Genomic DNA, 27,055 nt, shown 5'->3' with positions numbered 1-27,055 from the left:
AAGGCACAACACAATCAGTATTGAAATGATTTTCTGAATACATACTCAATAGAGGGTAGATGAGATTGTGGTGACAGAGTGACATCAGGATGTACTATGTGGGTATTTTCTGTTTTGTTAATAAGATAGGGATTTATCTTATGTTACTTTCTACTGTGGCTTGTCTTCTTGTGTGTACCAGGTTGAAGTGGGCAAGATTGTCACCTCTTGTATCCCCCTCCCATGCTCTTTAATTTACCCTTTTTAGACTGCCTCTCATTTGACCTCCAGGATGGAGGGGGATTATTTGAGGGGTCAAAAGCTAGGGATAACAGGGTGGAAAGGAAAATGTAGGATGCATATTTTGCATGAACCTTCACCACCTGTGAAACAAAACTACTTCTGCTCTATCTCGGACCTGTCCTGTTAGTGCTAGAAGGGAGGCATTACATCCTCAAGGCTGTTAAAGGAACTGAGAATCTAAAGTATACTGGCCCTAACACTGGATTCTACCTGGATTACATTCTTCTTTTTTTCAAAGCAAAGAAAGTCATTTCAGAGTGTTAAGTAGTCCCTGAGGAGGCTGGAGAGACTTTTATTTTCAAGGCATCTAAAGACACAATCATTTGCCACAGCCAAAATGTCAAATGTTTCAGAAATGACAGGCCCAATCCAGAGGTCCTTGCCCAGGATTAGAGTGTCCCCTTCAAGTATACCCTCAGAGGGAATGCTCCCCTGTCAGATTATCCTCAGAGTGTGGAATTTTAAGAACAGAGTTGGGAGCAGAAAGATGTAAGAGGTAGATTTGCCCCCTGTCCCTGCAGACCCACCACAGTTTATATTGGAATGGGAATAATTCTCAGGGGGTCCCCTTGGCAGGTCCTACTGCATAAACCTACAGGAGGACCTGCCAATATCTGTAAGTAAGGGAGAACATCCCTGAGAATGATTCTCACCTCCGTGTACCTAGGACTTTTGACTCCATGGATGCTTTCCACAGGAGCTACATGGAGCGCTCACTCTCTTCAAACTCCATGACTCCCAAAGCCCTTTCCCTGTGAAGATACATTGGTGGAGGTACTCTGAGCTACATTTTATGAATCTTTCTTGGCTCTTTATCCCTCTGTTTTCTCCCTCTTTCCTATGGAAAGGGGAACGGGCTCTCAGTTTTTACTTTCTTACCCTGCCAAAGTGGGAATTTTTCTTAGTAAAGACTGAATAATTTTTTTTTTTAAAGAGTAAGGACCTCTACATTTTGCCCACTGATTGAAGTTCTGTTTCATAATCATTTTGCATTACTTATTTAATTCAATTTTATACATTTGATTTTGTATTCTTTCCCTCCCCTGAAAAAAATATCTCCTTCAGGAGATGTTAAATTAATTTTACACCTCAAGCGCAAAAACCGAGGTGAAGGTAATGCAAACAAGGACTTGTTTGATCCATTTTCCTTCCTGACATTGGCCTGCAGGTGTGGCTGGTCAGGGCATAGCAAAGGAAGATGAGTTCACCCTTCGTTTTATGGGAGGGTATAGAGTTAGCCATGTCATCCCACTAAGTGGGCTGGCCTGCCCATCTGTAATTCAGAATTCTTCCTCAGCAGTTTCTACCATCAGAACGGCTATGGAGCCTCCACAATAAATTCAATTTGCTCTTCATGGCAAAATGCTGAGGGAAGAGAAAAGGCAATACTACCGTCTGACCTTTCCTGGTTGTGAATCTCCTTCCAGTGCAGCTGACCTCATAAGTGTTATGGGGAAACAACTGTACTCCATTGCTTTATGGAGTAGAAGCAAGTCCAAAGCATTTCTACCCACAGTACTATATACTTCAATATATGCTGCAAGCCCAACTCTCTCAAGCTCACTCCAGTAGAAGCAAGGAAAGGGAAATCCATGAGTGAGCTAAAATGCTGAATTCGGTGTAGCCTGAAAGTCAGTGTCAAAAACATTCTGTAATTATTAAGTAGACTGCTACAGAGTTACTCACTCACTTTTTCCCCCACATGGAGAGCTTTTGTTCCTTTTTGCTTGATACAGAGGCCATTTGGTAGAATTCTACAACCTATGTTATACAAGAGGCCAAACCAGAATATTGTAATGGAAATGTTTGACCTGAATCCATAATCAAAAACAGAAGACATCCAGGTTGAAACTAAGTGATTGATTTTTTTATTGCAGGGGGTGGGGGGTGGGGGAGAGAGAGAATGAACCTGAAAACTGGTCCTAATCCAACACCTACTGAATGCAGAGTGAGCTGGATTAGGTCTACTGATCCTGCCATCCGTAGAAATACAAGCAAGATACTTTGACATCTCACGATCAATCCTAGTTCTTCAGCGCGATGACTAAAGATAAAAGATTCGCTGCAGTTATTTGGAGACAGCCTAGAACAGGGGTTCCAAAACTTGGTTTGGAGCTTGTTCAGGGTAAGCCCCTGGCAGGCTGCAAGACTCCACCACTTCCCTCAGCTCCCATTTGCTGGGAACAGTGAATCGCAGCCACTGGGGGCTGCGAGCAGCCATACCTACAGACACTCAGGTAAACAAAGCGTCTCATGGCCTGCCAGGGACTTACCCTGAACCACTTTGGGAACCCCTGGCTTAGAACATTAAAACAGTTTTCAAAATTATTAATTTAATTGTAAAATATCTTTCAGTAGCCTTATAAAATCTCATTGTATGAGTATGAAAATAAGTCTGTCAATAGAAGCCTGCTTCTATAATTGGACTGCTCTTTTAAGTCTATTTTAAAACCATGTAAGCATTTGCTGTATAAGTTCAGACGATGCTTTACTTTCCAGTTACTGAAATATGTTTTCATGTTAAAAGGAAGGAATATAGATTATATTAAGAATTTCAAAATGCAGATTTACAGGATTTTCACTTGTATCTTCATTAGGATTCAGTGTTCCATTTCAATTTGGTTCTTTTTCTGGTGGATACAGTTTGTATGTGGAAAAGACGGCATGCTGGTAAGGGAATATTAATCCAGAGCATTTTGTTTGGCCTTAAGGGGATATAAAAATTGACCAACCTGTTTTACTCCACAGTAGAATTTCAAGTTTCCAGACTTACCTTATGATCATAGAATCCTAGGACTGGAAGGGACCAAGATGTCTTCTACTCCAGCCGCCTGTGCTCATGGAAGGACTAAATATTATCTAGACCAGAGATCAGCAACCTTTGGCACAAGGCCCATCAGGGAAATCCACTGGCAGGCCAAGACGGGTTTGTTTACCTGCAGCGTCTGCAGGTTCAGCCGATCGTAGCTCCCACTAGTAGTGGTTCTCATTCCAGGTGAATGGGGGCTGTGGGAAGCGGCAGCCAGCACATCCCTTGGCCCGCGCCGCTTCCCGTAACCCCCATTGGCCTGGAACGGTGGGAGCTGCGATCGGCCGAACCTGCGGAAACTGCAGGTAAACAAATCGTCCTGGCCTGCCATCGGATTTCCCTGCCTAGCTGCATGCCAAAGGTTGCTGATCCCTGATCGAGACCATCCCTGACAGGTTTGTCTACCCTGATCTTAAAAACCACCCATGATGGAGATTACACAGGCTCCATAGGCAACTTATTCCAGTGCTTAACCACCCTGACAGGTGGTTTTTCCTAATGTTCAACCTACACTGCCCTTGCTGCAATTTAAGCCCACTGCTTCTTGTCCTATCCTCAGAGGTTAAGAGCAACTTTTTTTTCCCCTCCCTCCTCCTTATAACAACCTTTTATGTATTTGAAAACTGTTATGTCCCTTCTCAGCCTTCTCTTCTCCAGACTAAACAAACCCAATTTTTTCAATCTTCTCTCATGAGTCATGTTTTCTAGACCTTTAATCATTTCTGTTGCTCTCTTCTGAACTTTCTCCAATTTATCCACATCTTTCGTGAAATGTGGCACCCAGAACTAGACACAATGCTACAGTTGAGGCCTAATCAGCATGGAATAGAGTGGAAGAAGAATTACTTCTCATGTCTCCTGATAATATCCCAGAATGATGTTTCCTATTTTTTTTTTTTTTTTGCAATAGTATTAAAAATGAGTCAACAGTGTAATTTGTGATCCTGTAAGAGGGCCGGACTCACCCCTGCGGTGCTTCCTGCTGGTCATCCAAGGAATTAGCTCACCAGCCTCTGGAGCACCCTCTGCAGGCCAGTGATCCAACTTGTTCTCTCCTTCTCAGCTCCCATGTCCCTCCCAGGACCCCAGTGCCCTTTGTTCTGGGTGCTGCCTCCTGGTCTCCCCTCCCAGGGGAACCCCCACACTAGTCTCCCCTCCCAGGGGAACCCCCACCCACTATCCTCACCTTGCCTCAGCACTAGGCCACTGCCAGTCACCAACTAGCCCCCACTCCCTGGGGCAGACTGCAGTATAGGCCACTCATCACTGGCAAGGAGGGTTTGGACCTGCTGCCTTGGCCTAGCCCTGGGCTGCCCTGCAACCCTCAGTACCCCTTGGCCTTCCACTAGGCCACAGCCTGGGGCTATCCAGGCTGGAGCTCCCCAGCTCCTCAGCCTTTCACCAGCCCTGCTCCACTTAGGTACCCTGTCTAGCTCCCTGCAACCAGGCCCTTCTCCCTCTGAAAGCAGAGAGAGACTGCTGAGTGCCTGGCTCCCAGCCTCTTATATAGGGCCAGCTGAGGCCTGATTGGGGCATGGCCCAGCCATGGCTACTTCCCCAATCAGCCCAGTAGCTTTTCCCTTTGCCCCAGCCCTCTGCCAGGGCTGTTTTAAACCCCTCAGGCAGGAGTGGGTGTAACCACCCCGCTACAGATCCACTATGACCCCCAGATCCCTTTCTGCGGTACTCCTTCCTAGGCAGTCATTTCTCATTTTGTATGTGTGCAACTGATCATTCCTTCTTAAGTGGAGTATTTTGCACTTGTCCTTATTGAATTCCATCCTATTTACTGCAAACCATTTCTCCAGTTTGTCCAGATGAATTTTAACCCTATCCTCCAAAGCCCTTGCAACCCCTTCCAGCTTGGTATCATCCACAAACTTTATAAGTGTACTCAAAGCCATTATCTAAATCATTGATGAAGATATTGACCAGAACCAGACCCAGAACTTATCCCTGTGGGTACCCACTCAATATGCCCTTCCAACTTGACTGTGAGCTACTGATATGAGAAAAATGAGCCTGAATCACAAACCTGAGATTCAGACCCATGTATAGAACATCCCTCTTTGCCTCAAAAAATCAGTGATGTTTACATTTGGAGTTCAGGTATATCCTTATATAGATATAAATTCCACTGTGAAATTTGGATTAAGGTCCAGGCTTTGATTCCTATCACTTCCCTCAGATTGTATATATGTTCAGTTGAGCCCTTTTTACTTCTCTTAAAACCTTTTGGATTCTGATTTCTGGAAGTATATAATATCCATTACATGCTCTTGCTAACTGAAACCATTTTTTCTCATTTTTATCTTACTGTGAAATTTAGGAAAAAGAAAATGTTTGAAACAGGAAAATAATGGATACGCCATATCCTTTTTTTTTTCCAGATAATTTCTCTAACTACAATGATCCTCTTTTAAGGAACCCTTCTTACAGTACAGCTAAGCATCTTAAAAAATAAAACAATTTCACTTATGTGAGTTTATATGAGAAGGGATGATGTTTCAGTTAGGCTGCAGTTCTTATGATTTTGCTTGTAAACAATGTTAACTCTAGAAGTTATAACTTTTAAAAATATTTAGTATAAGATAAATGTGTTGTCTTCTATAGCCATTGTAACAGGTTCCCCCAGGGGTGCCACCTGGAACTGGAATACCACTGAGCCCCCTGACCAACCAGCCTGGGCTCCCTCTCATAATGTGCTGCTGTGACAATCTGCAAAGACCTTCAGTCTTTCACTTTCACCAGCGTTCACATAGGTACGGACACACCCAGCTGCAGTTACATGCAGGCTCTAACTCCCAGCCTAGGACACCAGAGTAGTACCGTCCTGCTCTAGTCAAATCTGGCTAGTACATGGGTTTAGCACCCGGTAAGGAGGATCATGCACACTTGTGGTAACCAAGCAGAGATTTTCCCCAGACACCTTAGTCAAACGAAGAACAGAAGTACTTGTGGCACCTTAGAGACTAACAAATTTATTAGAGCATAAGCTTTCGTGGACTACAGCCCACTTCTTCGGATGCACTTAGTCAAACGCACACGCGTTTGGATTATAACATAAAAAAGTTTATTAACTAATAAGGGATAGATTTTAAGTGATAGCAAACAGATCAAAGCAGATTATCTAGTAAATATACAGAACTGCAAACTAAACTTAACATACTAGATGAATTAACACAGTGGTTCCCAAACTTGTTCCGCCGCTTGTGCAGGGAAAGCCCCTGGCGGGCCGGGCCGGTTTGTTTACCTGCCGCATCCGCAGGTTCAGCCAATCGCGGCTCCCAGTGGCCGCGGTTCGCTGCTCCAGGCCAATGGGAGCTGCTGGAAGCAGTGTGAGCCAAGGGACGAACTGGCTGCCACTTCCAGCAGCTCTCATTGGCCTGGAGCAGCGAACCGCGGCCAGTGGGAGCTGCGATCGGCCGAACCTGTGGACACGGCAGGTAAACAAACCGGCCCGGCTGGCCAGAGGCTTTCCCTGCACAAGCGGCGGAACAAGTTTGGGAACCACTGAATTAACAGATTCTCACCCTGTGTGATAAACAGGCTGGCAGATTCGTAAGGCACAAGCTGCCTTTGCTTTGATGTTTGGGTTTCCCAGGTTTTCATACACATGCTAGAAATCCCTTTTGCCTGGGATCATCACTTCCCCCAATTCAATCTTTGTTCCTCAGGTGTTTCCAGGTGTGTTGTGGTAGGGACATGTCATGATGTCATTTCCCCCTTTTATATCTTCTTCCCAATTGCTGGAAGGCTCTTTTGCTGTGACCAGGGTCAAACAGTTCCCACTGTGTAGTGCTATCTCTGAGAGTTTTCTATTGTACACAGTTCATGGGTTAATCCTTGTGCTTGGGTGCATTTTCTCAATAAGCCATTAACATTGTTTGGCCTTTTTACTGCTGTACCTGGAAGGCTGCTTTTAGATGTTTTCAACCTCACAACATGTTTCAGTAACACATGCATACCCAAACTTCATAACTTCACATATGATAATAGCACATACAATCCAATGAGATATCAATGTCTAGCAGATCAAGACTTTTAGAATGATACCTCACAAGGCATACTTTGTGCAAAACACATCCTAATTATATGACAGTGGTGACTAAGGGGGTGCCGGGGTGTCACCACCATATCCAAACACCTTAAACAGAGCTGAAAAAATAAGGTTAGGGCTTAGATTGTATTTAAGGAAAATGATTGAATGGTGATATTTATTAAACTATAGAAGAGGGAGGAAACAAATCCCCGCCCGAGCATGGATTGATACAAACGGAGCTGGACAAAGCAGAGGAGTGGCCATGATGTCATTGTGGACAAGCTGATGAAGATTTCACCAGGGGCGTCTCACATGGCAGAGCTAACCCCTGTGGGCCACAAGATTTCTGTTTTAAGTTTTATTTCACACCAAGGGCTTCTCTACAGTTTATGTCAGTATAACTTCTGTTGCTCAGGAGTGTGAATAAGCTACCCCGCTCTGTGATGTAAGTTTCATCAACCTAGGCACCAATATGCACAGTGCTATGTCGGCGGGAGATCTTCTCCTTCTGATATAGCTACCGCCTCTTGCAGAAGTTGTTTTATCATGCTGCTGGGAGAACTCTCTCCTGACAGCATAGAGCATGTTCACAAGACGTCCTACAGTGGTGCCGCTGCATCAGTTCTGCTGTGCCACTGTAGTGCTTCTAGTGTAGTCTAGCCAAAAGTCTGGTCACTAGATAGGGATACTATTAATTGAGTCCATGTAATAATAGGTATCATGTTACTAATACGAGAGTCATTATGCAAATAAGATACAGTTATTTAATTATGGCAGTGGCAGTTCTAATGTGAATAGATGTTTCCAGAATCCTGAGCAGACTAAGGTTGATCCACTCAGTTGTGTGTTCAACAAATGAATGACATAACACTAAACCGTACTTTACAATATCATAAAACATCAAAACAATTGTAAGTAGCAATTGGTCATGATGCGCAGTTCCTCAAAATTTGGTCAGATTCATACCTTTTGTAACTGTACTGCCAAATCAGTTTAATCAGGAAATATACTTTTTAAAAAAGGTGTAGGAAGAGCAAGGAGGTTAATACAGAATATGAACCTGTGGTATCTGAGAGGTGGAGAAATCTAGAATGAAAAGCAAACACCAGGGAGTGGTGCATGCCTGGGTTCAATATGAAATCTTAAAATTGGCAACTTCCCCACCCTAGTAACTTATTCACATGCTGAGACCTGGCTATTTACTCCTCTTCTTTTATTTATTTTTTTCTCTAAACCATTATTTAATTCATCGTAAGATTTTCTTTCACCCTTTGGTTATGAAATATCTTGTGAGTGACTTTATCAGAAGCCTTTTGAAAATCTAACTTTCCTATCTATAACTATAATATAAACCCAGTAGTTCTTGTTTATCAATTATTAGGTTACCAGAAAAAGCTAAATAATCATACATGTACAAAAACCATGTGGGGTTGTCTTTCATATTATACTCCCCTACTGGAGGAGCTTTGTTACTCTCTCTCTTTTTTAATAATGTTCTTAACTATTTGGTACAGAGGTAGAACTCAATCATTATACTTCTCAGGTTTGGTCTTAATTCCTGCTAAACAATATATGGAAGATTAGCCAGAACCTAGTGCTCTATAATAGTTACTGTTTTTAACAATAAATTGTGTACTTTTGCTAGTACTGAAGCTGAGCTATGTTTTTTGTTTGTGTTTTGGTTTGTTTCTTTGTGTTTTGTTCCTTTGATGCCTGGGTGGATAACGTCTGGTTCTGAAAGTGTGTTGTATTGTGATTATTTGGACAGTGGTGCAGGCAGCTGGACTATGCCAAATAGTGCATTATTTAGATGATTTTTTGTTTGCAAAATGAGCTGAATCAGATGAGTGTGTTCACCTGTTGGACACATTTCAGGCCCTGGCTAAACAGTTTGGGGTTCTGCTAGTGGAAGAACTACACCGACATATCTGGGGATTGAGCTGGACAAAAGGGCAGGCATATTGCTGCTCCTTCAGGATAAGCTTCAGGAGCTATTGAGATTGCTCAGAACAGCTGTAGGAGCCAAGAAACTCACGCTACAAGACCTACAGGCTTTTATGGGGCACCTGAATTTTGCCTGCAGGGTTGTTGCTCCAGGGTGTGCATTCTGTACGCAGCTTGCTATGGCAACAGCGGGTATAGCCAGGCCACACCATTATATACAAATTAAAATGGAGTGTAATTAAGGAAGGAAGAATGATTTTTAGAGGTGGGTTTGAAAATCTATTTGGATGCTTCTGAGGGTAAAGGTTTTGGGGTGTTTTACCAAGGCAGGTGGTGTGCCCAGAAGTGGCCCACCATCTGGATGCAAAAGGGGGTAATGTGTGAATTACTTTCCTTTAACTTTTTTCTATTTTAGTTGTAGTGGTTATTTGCAGACCAGAGTTGGCTAAAAAAAGGGTGTGTTTCTGGTGCGGCAACATGGCAGTGGTACATGTTATCAGTTGCCAGACTTCCAGATCAGCTAGGATTATCAAGTTACTGAGGTCATTTGTGCTACAGTGTTTAAGCCTTAACATCTGTTTCTCTTCCAAGCAAATGTCCGGAGTGGATAATGGCATAGCAGATGCCTTGTCTTGTTTTCTGTTTGACAGATTTTGGGAGCTTGCACTAGGAGCTAGCGAGAAACCTGAGCAGATGCCACTAGTGCTACGGAGCTTCAACATATGATGTCAGTGGAGATCTTTGGCTCGGGGCACATGGCCAAGCTATGAAGGAAGTTTTAATGAGTTCTTCTAGTCCATGATCTGGAAGGCTGGTCACCAATATGGACCGTTACGGAGGGTGAGGTACTGCAGTACATGGTTGTTGGCAACTGCTGGTGTACTCAGTGATCCTGGCAAAGGGCAGCTGAGTTATTTCAGGACGATGGCGGTTCACCTGTCAGAATTGGGGACAGACATGTTTTTGGCCACTATAAAAGAGGCCATTGGGAGATGTCTAGGAAACCATCTGGGTTTTGGAGATAGGCAGCCAAGCTAATTGCTGGCACCTCCATTACATGTACTCCATAGGGAAATACCTAAACCAGTGCAGGCACTCCATAAGGAAGGTATACAGTGATTGGATAAATGGTAAAGGACTTCAAAAGGAGGTGCTGGTTAAAGGAACAGAATGGGAGGGGGGGCACTGGGGCTCCTATGATTGGTACAGCCGGGAGCAAACCCCCTTTCTTATAGTCCAGCTTAGACCTCCTATGAGAGTGGGGGTGGATGGTAAGGTGCAAGCCATAGGTTGGCTGGGGGACCTGGATGGAAAATGAAGGGGGCCTGGTGGCTGCCCTGGGTAGTTATTTGCATGAACTGGGGGGTTACCTGCACTGTACACTTTTATCTGCTGGGTAGTCCCAGACATCTAATAAAGTTGCAACCTGAGGGGCGGGGAGGGCATGAGGGCTGAGTCATGTACATTTCTCATAACCTACATAAGCAATAAACTTTGCAGCTGCAGTGACTATAGAATGATTTGACACAGTTAGGTGAACTACAAGCAACTGATTTTTTTTTACCTATGAATTCCTCCTTCCTTGAACATTTAAAACTTAATACATCTCTTGTTAAAGTCAATCAAAATGCTTTCATTGATTTCAGTAGGGAGATCAGGACCCTGGGTCTTCTGAATTGAAAAGACTTGGAATGACATTTAGGTCCCATTGAAGTCAATGTAAGTTTTGACATTGACTTCAATGGTGATAGGATTTTAGCCCTGATAGTTATTACTAAGGCTTCTTTGCGAATGAGTAGATCAGAATGTTTTTTCCCCTATTCTATACATGACATTTAACTGTCTGAAACAAAGAATTTAAGAGATCAATCCTTGTGACATGTTTGCTTTCACAGAGTGGGAAAAGTTCCGAATTAATCTCACTCACATATATATTTTGCTCAGTAGATCATTACTGTTTTTTTTTTTTTGTTAAATTGTACTTTGTTTCAAAACTTTCTGAATGTTTTTTCCCCCTTACATCTGGGCAATTGTTTAAAGTTTACTGCATTCTATTTGCTAAACACAAATACTGAAAATTATGTATTTAAGACATCTCTTTAACGTTCTTTGTATGTGTATAAAAGCAATTTATTGTAACTACCAAATCTTTAGCAAGGAAAACAAATATTTCTTGTAATTTGAAAAAGATCTTGGATTTTATTGACTCAAGGAAATTGCTGAAGTCATATTTCTATTGAATGGTAAGAAGAGTAAGAAATAATAAGGATGAGAATCCAGATGAACAAGCATATTTTTTGTAATTTATCTTAATCTCACCCTTCAGTTAACACATTCCTTCTCTAGAAATAAATCTACTCTCAGTGTTTCTTGAACATATTTTTACTCTTGGCTTCAATATGGTTCCTGGGTAACTTATTTTACATGTTTAACTTTTTCCTATGGACTTGGTCTTTATTTTAACCTTAGTTTCTTGATATTTTTCTGGCTTCTAGCATTGCAACTCCAAAGCTTTGTGGCAATTGCATCTGGATCAGCTGTATCTATTCCTGTTACAAATTTTGGTGAAGCAAAATGAATGGAAAGAACTTGAAAAGAGACCAGAACTGAGATGTAGACAAAAGTTAAGCAATATAGGAGTTTAACACAAAAGACCAGATCCTTACATGATGTAAGTCTGATTTACCCCAGCTGTTGATCTGGCCTGAGAACAAAAAGGTTAAATTTCAGATGCAGATTGAGAAGCCAGTGGTTTCAAAGGGTGGAGGAGAAATATGGTCACAGTGGTGGGCAAGAATTATGCTATCAGGTTTTGTCATTGCTTGTACACTGACAACTTTTTTAAGTGATTTGACTTCAGTGGAGTTATTTAAGAATTACACCAGTAAAGCAGAGTAGACTCTGTGCAACAGTCTTGAGATGAGATATTCTTTGATGCTCTGTGCTATATGCGCTTCAGTAAAGTTCAGTAATTGTTGGAATGCATTAATCCTGTTCAGGAGCTTCTGCGCCCTAGGTGCAGATATTTAGTTGCATATGAAAAAAGCTGCTTGCAACAAAAGGTACAACTATTTGAAAATAATGTTTAAAAAATTCATGATGACAGAGAAAATTACTCCATTTGCAGATCACATTTTACCATAATAATCATCTGTGTGGAATCTAGATAATTAAGATGCTAAAGTAAAATGCAGGCAATATTTCAACTTGAATGCATATCTAGCATCATATTTTCCTTTAACATAACACTGAAATTGTGCTAAAAATTGGAACTGAATCCTGTTAAAAGTAGATTAATACATATGGTCTTTCCCATTTTTTCTATAAACTGTTTTCTAAATACTGCATTACTAAGGCAGGATGAAAGCAATATTTTGCTTCATTAGACACAGCAGAAAGTACTGAATTCTCCACTACAGTACATTGTCTCTGCTGTGGCTATTGTCACAAGGTCATTTAAAGCTACATTAGTGTGTAACATACTCCTGAGAATAAAGTGATGTGAGGATGGTGATACTGTGAATGGAGCTTTTCTTTTATTATGATAAAACCTGTGTTTTGCCATCAGACTGAATCAGATTTGCCTTTTTTTTCCTGTATAAACTAGAGCTCTCTGATATTTTGTTTAAGACTCAGTGAGCAGTTCAAGGACCTGTAACCTAAAAGTGTCAAATACAAAGGAATTGGCTTCTTCTGAGCAGAAAAGGAAAAACTAAAACTTCAGCGAATTTAAATTAGCATAGAGCCATTGATTTCAAGAGAGATATGCTGATTTACAACAGATAAGGATCTAGCCCAAAGCTAGATTTGGGTTTGAATGCTGAACATGCTCAGTGGCAGCTTTGCTGCAGGGTACCTCAGGCTGTCCCCCAGTTTAAAAGAACAAAAGAATAAAGTTTCTATTCATCCCCGTTCTATGTATCACTTGCAGCTGTTTCTTTAACAGACTTTTCCACATGAAAAATTCAGGCTGGCCAGCACAGCAATGTCCAGGACTGTGTACCACACATTCCAGTAAAGGGATCCAATACAGCATCCACAGGATTAATCTGAACAGTCCATCAATTAGAAGGCAAAAAAACACATTTAGTAAGTGCTATTCATTAATGAGCAGATATGGAGCAAAAGCAAGTTAGAATGCACCACCTAAAATTTTGACCTAAAGCCATCACTGAACTCAGCTCTCATAAAAAGGCCATCCAGTAGTATATTTCCATGCAAAGGCTACTTTGACTGAGATTGTTACTAATCCTGAAATTTTGAATAGGATTAACTATAATTAGAGCTGATACCCACCTTTCCCTTTCAGCTATGTGCTGAGCTGACCTTCCTGTAGTGTTCATGTATTTACACTGATAATGAAGATTTGTAGAGATGATTAATGGTGATGACTCAGACTGAAAATCTAACTAACCGTGATGTATTGTTCACTGATTAATGTTCTTTCCGTGACATATAAGATTCTGAGAGTGAATGTGATCCTTTCTGTCTCAATACAGACTAACACGGCTACCCCCTAATACTTTCTGTCTCAATGACAATCTTATTTGTCCACTACAAGGTGTCAGTTTTTGGTTTTGGAAAATCAGTGTTAAATGGTAATAAAGATGGCAGTTTGCACTGTCAGGCATTACAAGAGGATTAAGAGTCAAGAAACTAGTCAGTTGACTAAGTTTTTTTTTGCCGGGTTATTGTAATTTCCCCACCCTGCCTACAACCTGGAAAACAATACTTAAACATCTGGACAAACACAAGCAAACAACACTGTCAAAATAACCAACACACCTTCACTGGTTTGATAAAATAAACACAAAACACATACAATGTGAATTACTTGGAAGAAAATGTATTTCTCAGCTATAAAAAGTTACATATATTGTCCATAATGAAAAATATAAAGGGCTGTATGAATAGAGTCCTATCTGCTAACGCTTTTGAATTTGTCCTTACACACAAATCGACTTTTATTAACTTATTTGCTTTTTTCAGCACCTTATTTATTATGAATTTTCAACCAAACCCATTATAATATGTTAAAATCTCAGTCAGATAATGATGAGATTTCTCTGGACAGAGAAAATTCTGAACTATACCATCTTGAGTTCTGTGATTTTTACTTCCACAGTTTTCCACCATTTTGATGCAACAGATTGCCACAAAATCTCCTTCGTAACCACAAATATGTGGTAGAAATCTGGATGATGTTCTTCCAGTGCTGGCCCTGTGGGTGCTCCACTTTAGGTGTTTGTGTGCCCCTGCGCTCATAATCAGAGACTTTTGGTAGCAGTGCCTGGTTGGGTCGCACATGCGTGGTCCCTGTCTCCTGCAATTCCAGACAATTAACTGATGCAGTGTGACCAACCCCCACTCAATTCCTGCTCTACGGCCCTAAGCTACAAGTCAGAGCAATCAGCAGCTCCTCATTACTTAGTAGTTAATTAGTTTACAGTTAGTTACTTAGTTTCCTTGTAAGCAGATACTTAGCTTGTTTCACTTTCCTTTCCCCATGTTTAATCCTTTTTTCTTCCCTAATATGGGGGATGATTTCAAACTATTCCAAGACCTATTTAAGAGGGTAGCTAGCTCTCTGGACATTTCCCTTGAGGAGGTCCAAGTGACATAACATAAGCTAGTGGACATTTTGCACACATCTGCTTCATCCAAAATTGCCCTTCTCAGGAATGATGCACTGATGGACCCTGCCAAAACCATTTGGCAGACCCCTGCAACTGCCCCTCCAACCTGCAAAAGGTCTGAAAAGAAATATTATGTACCATCCCAGGGCACAGTGTTCCTTTTCTCACATCCAACACCTAATTCCTTAGTGGTAGGCACAGTCCAGGAAAGTGGCAGGCAACAACAGCCCATAAACATAACTCCTGGTAAAGACTGGAAAAGACTTGATCTGTTCAGCTGTAGACTTACTCCTTGGCTACACTACACCTCTGCATAGCCAACTACGAGATATTACTCGCGAAATATGACTATACAAACTACACAAAAATGTCCAAATTGATTAATTTTATTGCTGAGGACAAGAGAGAACAATTCGCAGCACTTGTGGCAGAGGGATAACTTATCTCCAAAATATCCCTCCACGCCACACTTGATTCCACAGACACAGCTGCAAGACGAGTCCCTCCACTCACTCAAGGACTCACGAGTGACACTTTGCTCCTTGGGAATCTATACCCCCAAACCCAAGGAAAAACAGAGGAATTATTATACGTCCCAACGATACCACCAGACTATATATTCACAACAACAACAGTGATGATTTGAGTCACAGGGTTGCACACATAGGCCCTCAAGGAGATGACAATCTACTTATTCAGTAACTGCGTCCCAACCATCAATCTCTAGACAATAAATTTGAAGCCTTGGTCGAGGACCCAAGAACCCCAGCTCTATCTGTGCTGATGCCATCTCTCTTCCGAACATTCGGGGATCGCCTAGTCCTGTTCTATCCAAATTGGAAGACCATCACATCCAACAAATGGGTGCTAGAAATTGTATAAACTGGTTACTTCACCACCATCACCTTCATTTTCAAACCCCCTACCCACCCTCCCTTCCTGTCCCTCTTCAGGGACCCCTCTCACAAGTACCTACTGCGCCAGGAGGTGAACCGTGTCATGCAACTAGGAGCAGTAGAACCCATTCCAACACAACACGGGAAGAGGCTTTTATTCCCACTATGTTCTCACAAAGAAGCAGTCTGGCAAATGGAGACCAATACTCGACCTCCGATGACTCAATAAGCTTGTCAACAATTCAAGATGGTCACATTAGGCACCATAATCCCAGCACTAGAAAGATGGGATTGGTTCTCAGCCCTCAACCTCAGGTATGCTTATTTTCATGTAACAATACACCCCTCCCACCGCAGAGTTCTCTGCTTTACTATCGGGCAGGACCATTTTCAGTACAAGGTCCTCCCTTTTGGCATCTTCACTGCCCTTCGAGTGTTCTCGAAGGTACTGACCGTGGTGGCAGCCTACCTGTGCAGGAATACAATTATGATATTCCCATACCGGGACGACTGCCTGCTAAAAGTGCCTACACAGCAGCGTTGCAAGCCACCGAACATGAACTTGGGCCTCCAAATAAATACCAAAAACTCCACCCTGAAACCAGGTCCCAGCGAATGGGAGCTGCAGGAAATGGCGGGCTGCAGGGACATGCTGGATGCTGCTTCCCACAGCTCCCATTGGCTGGGAACAGTGAACTGCAGCCACTGGGAGCTGCAGGGGGCCAACTGTGGGGTGCCATGCCTGTTGATGGTCAATATAAACAACATGTCTCACAGTCCGCCAGTGGATTACCTTGATGGGCTGTATGCCGAAAGTTGCTGATCCCTGTTCTACCCTAAACCCCACACAGATAGAACATATTACACATTTCATACTCTTGCTATTTGGTGGGCATTGGCTTTTTACAGAGACAGAATTAGACCGTTCTGTCAAGCACCCAGACTGTTTGTATCCATGACTGAATGTTTCAAAGGGAGCGCCATTTCTAAACAAAGACTCTCCAAGTGGACCTCCGAAAGCAGAGTTTTATGCAATCATCAGTGCAACCACCAACACGCACACATTCCACTAGAGCCCTATCAGCTTCCACTGCTTTCCTTCCCAATGTACAGTAACATTTTTAGAGCTGCTACCTGGGCCTCAAACCATACCTTTACACAGCACTACCCCTTAGAGCAACAGGCAACATCTGATACCTCATTTGGACGCTCTGTATTATTGTCTGTCACAACTTCAACTCTGAAGCCCCCTCCTTCCATCGGAAGGCACTGCTCTGAAGCCACCTAAAGTGGAGCACCCATAGGGACAGCACTCGGCGAAAAAGAGATGGTTACTCACCTTGTGCGGTAACTGAGGTTCTTTGAGATGCGTGTCCCAGTGGGTGCTCCACTACCCTCTCTCCTCCCCTCTACTTCAGAGTTTTCTTAATCAGTCTCTGCAGTAGAGAAGGAATGGAGTGAGGGCTGGTTGCACAGTGTCAGTTAGCTGTCTGGAACTGCGCGAGACAGGGTCCATGCATGTGTGACCTAACCAGGCACTGCTATCAAAAGTCTCCGACTATGAGCGCAGAGGCGCACAAATGCCTAAAGTGGAGCATCCACGGGGACACACATCTCAATGAACCTCAGTTACTGCACAAGGTGAGTAACCTCTTCAATTACAAAAGCTAGAAAAGAAGGATGATATTTCATAAGTAATGTTCCCACCTCTTCTTCCTGTACAGGGTCTGCCAACACTAACTATTTATTTGGGATAATGTTAGACTGGCTAAGTTATAAAAATGTTCTATTGTTTCTGTTAATTGTTTATCAATTTTTGTCTAGTGTGATTCTAGTTCATGGCTCTTATTAGATCAAGCTGTGTTTCAACTGAAATGCAACAGTAGTGTCATCATACACTAATTCTGTATAGCTTCCAGAATCACAAGTGCAATATATGTTCAGTGCCTGGATACTATTAAATTCACTAGATTAAAATCAGCAAAAATATTTGCACACACATTATATCCATAGGTCTGCTGATGCCCCACTCCACTAAATACAATAATTTATGTGTTAGAGTGGCTGCAAACTGTGACCAATTTGAAATATTTGACATATTATATTCTGCTCTTATCCCAAAAGCTCTGTCTGCATGACTTCCATATTTCTGATGGATGACAGATCCCCAAATGAGCCTGGATAGAATGAGAGAGACATTTCAGCCCTGTGCAGAAATTCTTTCCCTTACAATGTCTCAAAGAGGTGTAACTGGACCACATTTCTTAAATATAGCTTATTTCAGATTCTGGCTACAGCAATTTAGATAGCTGAGCTTTTATGTGTGTATAGTAAGCTGTATTTGGGTACCTGACTTTTTACACTTCCTTCAGTTAACTCAGAGACACAAATGTGAAATCTAGCATTCAGGACCACCATCTGTATTTGAGGTGCTCATTGCAGGACTCTGAACACATAAATCAATTAGTAAATTACAATGAAACTTTGGGACCAGACCTGCAGTAGGTGTAAATCAGCACTGTTTCACTGAAGTCAATGAAACTACTGAGTTACATCTATTGAGTGGCTGGTCCTTAGTATTTACATCTGTGATTGACATAGATGTAGACTGATATTTTTCATTCATTAAAAACAATGAAATCAATGTGTGAAATTCACCCCATGCAGTTAGCCAGCACAAGGCCTGTGCATGGCTTAAGATCCACTTGTCCTGTTTCTTTGGGTCAGGAATATGTTTGTAGCATCACAGATTTGACATGCTGATCTAACTGTAGGATTAAGTAAGACTGAGAACATGATTTGGAAATCAGCTAACCTTGTCTCATTGCAAATAACTTCAACACTTAGCAAACGTGGCATATAAAACTGTGGAGAAAACAAGTGAAAAGAAAATATGAGCGGTTCCTATTGAGGTACCTTTAAAGAATCCATCAGCTTTCCATCTAAGCACTGATGGAACGGACTGTTTGTATACTTAAATTATACCAGTAAAAGTTGTTACCAGCTTAGAAATCCTTATTTAATCTCTCTCCATAATGCCATGTGTGAAAATATAAGAGAACTGGAATTACTTGTGCAAACCATGAGAGAAGTATGACTCTCAGTGAAGTAAAAAATATGTCAAACAGTTATTTTCAACAAAGTCAGAAAGCCGGCATGTGGCCTTCACTAAGCAGAATATCACATACTATGATATGATGTCCTCACTACTGAAAAAGAATGCAATACATAATAGGGTCAAGTAAACTGAATTGCTTAGCTATATTTATCTAGTTTTATTTGTATCAGGAACAGGAGTAGGCAAATAAAATACCTTCCAGCTCCAATTTAAGGCTGTTTATGCTTCATATAAATACTAATTCAGAAAATCTCATGCCTAACTCTGCCCATGTGAATATTCTCATTGAAGTCAATGGGATTACTCACACACTTAAAGTTGCATGCATGTTTAAGTGCTTTATTGAACTGGGTCATAATACTGCTATTAATAGTTAGTGTTTGGGTCAAATTCTACTTGCCTTAATAATGCAGATAAATCCATCAGCTTCTTTGGGAGTACCCATAACTATGAGAATCTGGAGCATTTTCTGTTACATTTGGTAAAGATATAATTAGGAATCATTAGAAGTATATCATACACAGTACAAAGGAATCCATGCGGATTCATATGAAGAAATATGTTTGCATAATAGATTAGTAAAACTGAAAGATGTCTCATCATTTAACCATATAAAGATAAAGTCTATGCAGGAAAGCTGGTTTCCACAAAGACATTGATAGAGTGTAACCTTCCTTAAATCAAATCTGAGTTATTTACAACACTTTTTAGAATCCCAGAGGTGGTAGGAAATAGAATGCTCTATTCTTGAGATTTACAGGTTTATAAGTCTTTCTGTAAGAAATTGGAATGCTGTACAGTGGAAGAGGATTTGAATATCAATATATGCTTTGCACCTGAGAGATCACTCTTGTGTACATGCTATTTTTTAAACAAATTTTCTCTGTCTCATCCTGGATCTGTATGAAACACAGTTTAGATAAAATTGTTATATGCAGGATAAAATCTGTTAAAGCATAGGTTGACATGTTATTTTTTATGGTATCTAAGCCTACTGGCTTAACTTTGATAATGATTACTGATTAATATTTCTTACTGATATTATTTGTCTCAATTATTTGACAATCTGATCAGTAATGTGCTAAAACAAAGAAGGCATTGTTCTTACCTTGATATCATACCCTTCTTCCCCAATAAAATACCCCAAAACTGATAGAGTCAAAGAACAATGGAAATGGGAACAAGAAACATGTAAGGTATCATAGAATGTCAGGGTTGGAAGGGACCTCAGGAGTTAGCCAGCTAGTGATTGACCATGCCCAGGTAATACAAAGTTGTAACACAATTTATTGATGTATGTTTTATAGACTTTTTCAAATTAGTCTACAGCCATGCTGTTGTGAGGTGGCTAGTTAATTGTAGTGGCCATTGATGAAGAGGGGAGTCTTCGGGAGGTGTTAGGGCAGGGATAGGCAACCTTTGGCATGCGGCTCGCCAGGGTAAGCACCCTGGCAAGCCGGGCCAGTTTGTTTACCTGCCGTGTCCGCAGGTTTGGCCAATTGCGGCTCCCAATGGCCAATGGGGGCTGCGGGAAGCGGCAGCCGACACATCCCTCGGCCCGTGCCACTTCCCGCAGCCCCCATTGGCCTGGAGTGGCGAACCGTGGCCAGTGGGAGCCGCGATCAGCTGAACCTGCGGACACAGCAGGAAAACAAACCGTCCAAGCCCACCAGGTTGCTTACCCTGGTGGGCCGTGTGCCAAAGGTTGCCGATCCCTGTGTTAGGGTAATGATAATTCAAATAAAACATAGTTACTATATATCAAACACTGCTTTCATTTACAAGTGGTGTATCTGGAATTACTCCAGTTATTCTAGAATTACACTTTGTAACTGAAAACCAAAACGTCTCACCAGAGATTGATCCAATATCCACTACAGTCAATGGGAATCTTCCCATTGATTTCAAGGGATGTTAGATCAGGATTCACAGGTGCAATTCCCACCTTGCATGACTCTTACTCAATCACCACATTCACTGTAATAAATAGGAACATTCTACATTTCTAAAATATGTTTTCCATAAAGAATCTTCTAGCTTCGGACGGTAAAGGAAAATAATTCTGATTGAATTCATTATTTAGGCCAAAGAGGAGAGTGTCTAAAAACTGTAGAAGAGAAAACAAGAGTTGACCTTTCAGTCAGTGAAGAAATTAGAGCAAGATTTTCTTTGTCAGAAAACAAGGAGCAGAAAGAACAATAATAGAGAAAAGTAATAATAAAAAGTACATGGCATTCAACTGTCAGATTGAAGAAAAGGTGTAGTGATTATCTCAAACACCAGCAGAAAGTATTTGTGTTCTGGAATCTATTATATGAATTCCTAATTTTTCTGACAACATAAACAAATGAAGAACACTAGAATGTGCTTTCCAAAGAGTAGGCATTGTTTCTTATCTTTGCTTATGATAACTCCCCTTTCTTCATCTCCTTTTGTTCAGCAGCATTGCACAATCAGGTGTTAAAGCATTTCATTTGCTGAATAAAGTGGAAGGCAACATTCACCCATAATGGAGACAAATGACAGCTTCATTCCCAGCACCACGGGATGAAGGTAATTACTGCTGCTGTCACAGTCCTGGCACATATCACTGCCTGTAGAATAGCCCCACCCCACTGGAAAAATATGGTTGTCAGAACTGAATCATTTTTTCCCCTCTGCAACTGTCCAAAATGATTAAAGGGTTTTGTATTTTAAGACCCTTTTTAGTAATATTATTAACATGGAAAACAGTTAATGAGCCATTACTAAGTTGGATGTCCCATTTGCGCTCCCTGTTAATAGGATAATAAACGAATAGAAAACTCTTTCTTGCAGCTTTGACAATACATAGCTAGATGTTGTTATATTTTAGATGCATTTTGTGTTAACCATCTTGATAGATTAATTATAACTAAAAACCGTAAAGCTGAAAAAATCCTGTTATGACTCATTTGTCTGTCTCAAACTTTTTGTTCTCTTTTGGTATACACTAAACACAAAGCAGCAGGTCATACGGCAGAATAAATGCTGGCAACAGCTGATCAGGAATATATAAGTTATAGGCAGCTAAGTGTTTATTGGTCTGAAAGTGGCACTTTTTATTGTTTTGTATTAAAAGCACAATATTCAGAAATCTGACAGCTAGGGAAGATGTATTGTCTATAATCTTTAATTAGTCTTTATTCTTGTTTTGTCAATATACTACTATATATTTGTATATTCTCCAGCATCTTTAAGCAGTTGTATATGTATATGTATATGCATCCGAAGAAGTGGGCTGTAGTCCACGAAAGCTTATGCTCTAATAAATTTGTTAGTCTCTAAGGTGCCACAAGTACTCCTGTTCTTCTTTTTGCGGATACAGACTAACACGGCTGCTACTCTGAAACTTGTTGAGTTGCCTACTCGTTGCCTACTCTGTCCCCATATCTACTCTGGCAACAGCATCAGAGGACCCAACCACATCAGCCACACCATCAGGGGCTCATTCACCTGCACATCCACTAATGTCATATATGCCATCATGTGCCAGCAATGCCCCTCTGCCATGTACATTGGCCAAACCAGACAGTCCCTCCGCAAAAGAATAAATGGACACAAATCGGACATCAGGAATGGTAACATACACAAGCCAGTAAGTGAACACTTCAATCTCCCTGGTCATTCTATTACAGATTTAAAAGTCACTGTCATTGAACAAAAAAACTTCAGAAACAGACTTCAAAGAGAAACAGCAGAACTAAAATTCATTTGCAAATTCAACACCATTAATCTGGGCTTGAATAGGGATTGGGAGTGGCTGGCTCACTACAGAAGCAGCTTTTCCTCTCCTGGAATTGACACCTCCTCATCTATTATTGGGAGTGGACTACATCCACCCTGATTGAATTGGCCCTGTCAACACTGGTTCTCCACTTGTGAAGTAACTCCCTGCTCTCCATGTGTCAGTATATAATGCCTGCATCTGTAGCTTTCACTCTGTGCATCTGAAGAAGTGAGGTTTTTACTCACGAAAGCTTATGCCCAAATAAATCTGTTAGTCTTTAAGGTGCCACCAGACTCCTTGTTGTTTTTGTAGATACAGACTAACACGGCTACCCCCTGATACTTGTTGAGTTGAGTAGATCTTGTATAACTGAAAGGACATAATGAAGCTTTAGTTTCTTTTCCATGTGAGCACTCCATCTTACAGTATCATTGAGAACTAGGAATACAGAGGAAATATGGCAACAAAATTTATCTCTCATGCTTTGCACCAATGCTTTTATTAATATTAAGTTGTTGTATCTTAATAGTGAAATCTACTGACGATGCAAAATGAAGCTGTTTACATGCAGGACTGAATTGCACTATTTTTAAGAGAAAAGTATTTACACATAGATATATAATAAAAATAAAGACCACTTTCAAGTTTGTAGAATTGCCATCTTTATTGGGAGAGGAAGGGAGAGATTGGCAAAATTAGTTTATCTATACATATGTTTATTAAACTATAAAAAAACATCAAAGGGGACACATGCCTTCCATTTCCCAGTGTACCTAGAAATGGCAGGGAAGTGGGTGTGCTCAGTTCTGCTTCACTCCTAACAACTCAGTGCCTTCCCCCTCTTTGTTCTACATCAGGGCATGAAGCAGTTGGTCTAATGGTACCAGAGTCCGTGCTGAGCTTCCCTCCGCCTCTCCTCCCTCCCCAGGTTGGGCTCTCTTCCACCACCACTCCCAGGCTCACATCTTCAGGCAAAACAATGCTCAGTCGCAGCCTCACCCATCTCCTCCAGTCAGCCCACTGGTCAGGCACCCTGTGGGACAGGCTTCTCCCCTGTGAATGACTCTGCTCAGGCTGCCAGCAAAAGTCCAGCCAAAGTCAGCAGGCAATTTTCATCTTTCCCCATGTCTCCCACACTCCCAGAGATAACGTATAGGGCGATCATGTGCCCCCCACACTTTAAATTGTCCCCCCACAGTATCAAGAGTTATGCATAGTCTCTGAAAAACATTAACATATAGCTGATCTTCTGATTGTTCATTTCTGAGTTTTTCGATCTGGAATTTCACCAAGTTTCCCATAAGATTATTATTTGAATTCTATTATTATTATTATTATTATTATTAGACACTTGCAACAAATAACTGCCTTAATTTTAAGTTGCACACATAAATTTCCTACTGACTCCAACAGGAGTTAGGAATACACAGCAAATGCAGGATTGTGCTTTAAGTGTGGAAGAAACAAAATATATTGTTGTGAACTTTCCAGGCAGAGAGAATTTCTGATTCAGATCTTAAGAATTATATTTATATTTGTACAAGTATTTCTGAGGTGTTCACAAATAATAATAATCATCTGATACCATAATGAATCTGTTTTTATTTCTTTTCCTTTCTGTTTCCTGAATACCAGATTTAAGTATGTTTTATTTTAAACATGTATCCAGGCTTTCATTTTAAATATAGAATATCAGGGTCTTGAGATTTTCTCTACTTAAGAATGTGTGGAAACATAATTGTAGTTGTCACAGTTTAAGGCCACTGCACCTCTGTTTCCTTTCAGTGGTCCAACAATGGCACCCACACTCAGGCTTTCAGCTCCCCAGCTGTTTCCTTCCTTGGGTGGGGACCTGCATCTCTCTTCCTTCTGATCAGATTATTTCCAGGCTGCACACTTCCCTGCCTTCACTGTATTATTCCCAGAAGAAACAGGCTGCCAAAGCATAGCTGCATGCTTTCTCTTCTGAGGGCTTGTCTACATTCCCTACTGGATTGACAGGCAGAGATCGATCCAGCGGGGGTCGATTTATCGTGTCTAGATTAGACATGATAAATCGACCACCGAGCGCTCTCCCATCAACTCCGGTACTCCACCGGAGCAAGAGGCAAAGGCAGAGTCTGCTGTTGACTCACTGCAATGAAGACACCGCGGTAAGTAGATCTAAGTACGCCGACTTCAGTTACTTTATTCACGTAGCTGAAGTTACGTAACTTAGGGTACATCTACACTACAGGGGGGAGTCGATTTAAGATACGCAAATTCAGCTACGTGAATAGCGTAGCTGAATTCGACTTATCGCAGCCGACTTACCCCGTTGTGAGGACGGCGGCAAAATCGACTTCTGCGGCTTTCTGTCGGCGGCGCTTACTACCACCTCCGCTGGTGGAGTAAGAGCGCCGATTCGGGGATCGATTGTCGCATCCCGACGGGACGCGATAAATCGATCCCCGAGAGGTCAATTTCTACCCGCCGATTCAGGCGGGTAGTATAGACCTAGCCTCAGATCGATCCGCACCCATAGTGTAGACCAGGCCTTAGGCTGATAACAGAGTTACCATACAGTTCCTTCTATGCAAGCATGTTTTAAAATCACTATGGAAAAAAATATTCAAAACAATAAAAGAACCTACACACAGGCTAATAAGTTTACCAGAGATCGTCCTAACCATAACATGGGTTCTGGAAGAAGCAGTTCTTCCAAACACCAAACAAGGGTTTTCTTTTGTCCTCACAAGTTCATCACATCTTCAAGTCAAACCAAGCACACTCATAACAAGTTTAGTCCACCCTTTATATGTTACAGGGGTCTTTGATCTGGAGTTTCCAGGGGCAGGAAATGAGTAGACAATGGGTTTTCTCCCCAGGCTGCAGCTTTAAAAGGATAGATTTGAAGTGGGTCACTTGCATTCCCCTTACAACTTCAAAGGCATTGCTCCCAAAAGCCCATTGGAATTCCTAATGTCTTTCAGAGATTGCATTGGTCAGTCTCCTAGAGAAGGCACAAACATACAATTCCACAATAATACACACACAATTGCATTTATAATACAGTGACCCTAAAGGTATTAAAATTACTGAATTAAGTTAAACTTTATTGAATTAAAGTTGAGATTAAACTAGCTAGAGACATAAATGGTAACAAGAAAACATTCTACAAATATATTAGAAACAAGGGGAAGGCCCAAGGGGCAGGGGGGATACAGTAACAGAAAATGTGAAAATGTCATAAATGCTAAATGATTTTTTTTGTTTCAATTTTCACTAAAAAGGTTAGTAGCCATTGGATACCACCCTCGTCTTTCTCCTGTCTCCACTATTGCTGCTGTTCCCTTCCAACTCCCACCTTGTAGTCAGTGGGTGGGTCCGCTGGGTGATGTGGAGGACACCAATCCTAACTCTATCTTGAGGTGTGTGATGGGGTTGGGACTCACCACCTGGCGCCTCCTACTGGTTGTCTCAGGAATTAGCTCTGTCCAGTGGAGCGCCCCCTCCTGGTGGTGTCCCTTCCGTCATCTCGCCCTCAGTTTGCGGCTCCGGACCCAGGTTGCTCCCAAGCTCGCGGCATCCTCTTTGAGCCACTGCCCTCTGGCAGTGCCCCTTTGTCCAACCTTGACCCCTTCTGCGGGGGGATCAATCAGTTGCCTCTCTGCGTCCTGGCCGATGTGGCCAGCTGCACCCTCAAAGTCACTCCCCTCTTGGCAGGGGCTTGGTGCAGCTCTAGATGGCCGCTCCGTCGGCAGGGAGCAAGGCAAGGGGAAAAGGGGGGGATCCAGGCCCACCCACTACTCTGGGTCCCAACCCAGGGACCCTCTAGTGGCAGCCGTCCTGTCCTCCTTCTCTCCCTCTGTCTGTCCACATCCCTGGGCTGCTTCCTCTTCAGCCCCTCGCACCAGCTAGGCTCTTCTCTTCAGGGCCTGCAGCCTGGCAGACACCGGGCTGGAGTTACCCTCTGCTACCCCGGGCCTGCCCAGCACTGCGCTGTCCCAGGTGCTCTTCTCCCCGCTCTGAAGACAGACCTTCCCCTGTCGAAGGCCTGGGACAGACTGCCTGCTCCTGTCCTAAGCAGCCTTCTTATAGGGCTGAGCCTGGCCCTGATTGGTTCCCGCCAATGTGGGCCCTGATTGGTTCCCTGTCTGTGCAGGCCCACTGGCCAGCTGCAGCCCAAATTCAGGGAGTGGGGCAGCCGCCCCACTACAAGGTGCTACCAAGATAAAAATAATATACAAATTTAGAATGTATATGCAACATTAGTTCTAGTTCTGAGTTCTTCATTCAAATGAGATTGAAAGTGGATGTGTGGGAGAGAAATATGGTAATGAGAGTGCCGTTATCTTTGGGTCTGATATCTCATGGGACCATCAGTAAATTATACATTAACAATGTATCTGAGTTCCCAACTTTCCAATAGTGTATAACAATAGAGCCTTGTTCTGAAAACTCTTACTACTGGGCTATTATTTACTATCAGAGTAACAGCAAGGCAAGTCAATGGGACTACTTTATTGTAGAAAGTGCTATGCCCGGTAGTATCATAGAATCATAGAATCATAGAATATCAGGGTTGGAAGGGACCTCAG

The sequence above is a fragment of the Trachemys scripta genome, chromosome 1, assembly GCF_013100865.1.
Source record: "Trachemys scripta elegans isolate TJP31775 chromosome 1, CAS_Tse_1.0, whole genome shotgun sequence".
Lineage (NCBI taxonomy): Eukaryota > Metazoa > Chordata > Testudines > Emydidae > Trachemys > Trachemys scripta.
This window is presented reverse-complemented; position numbering follows the sequence as displayed.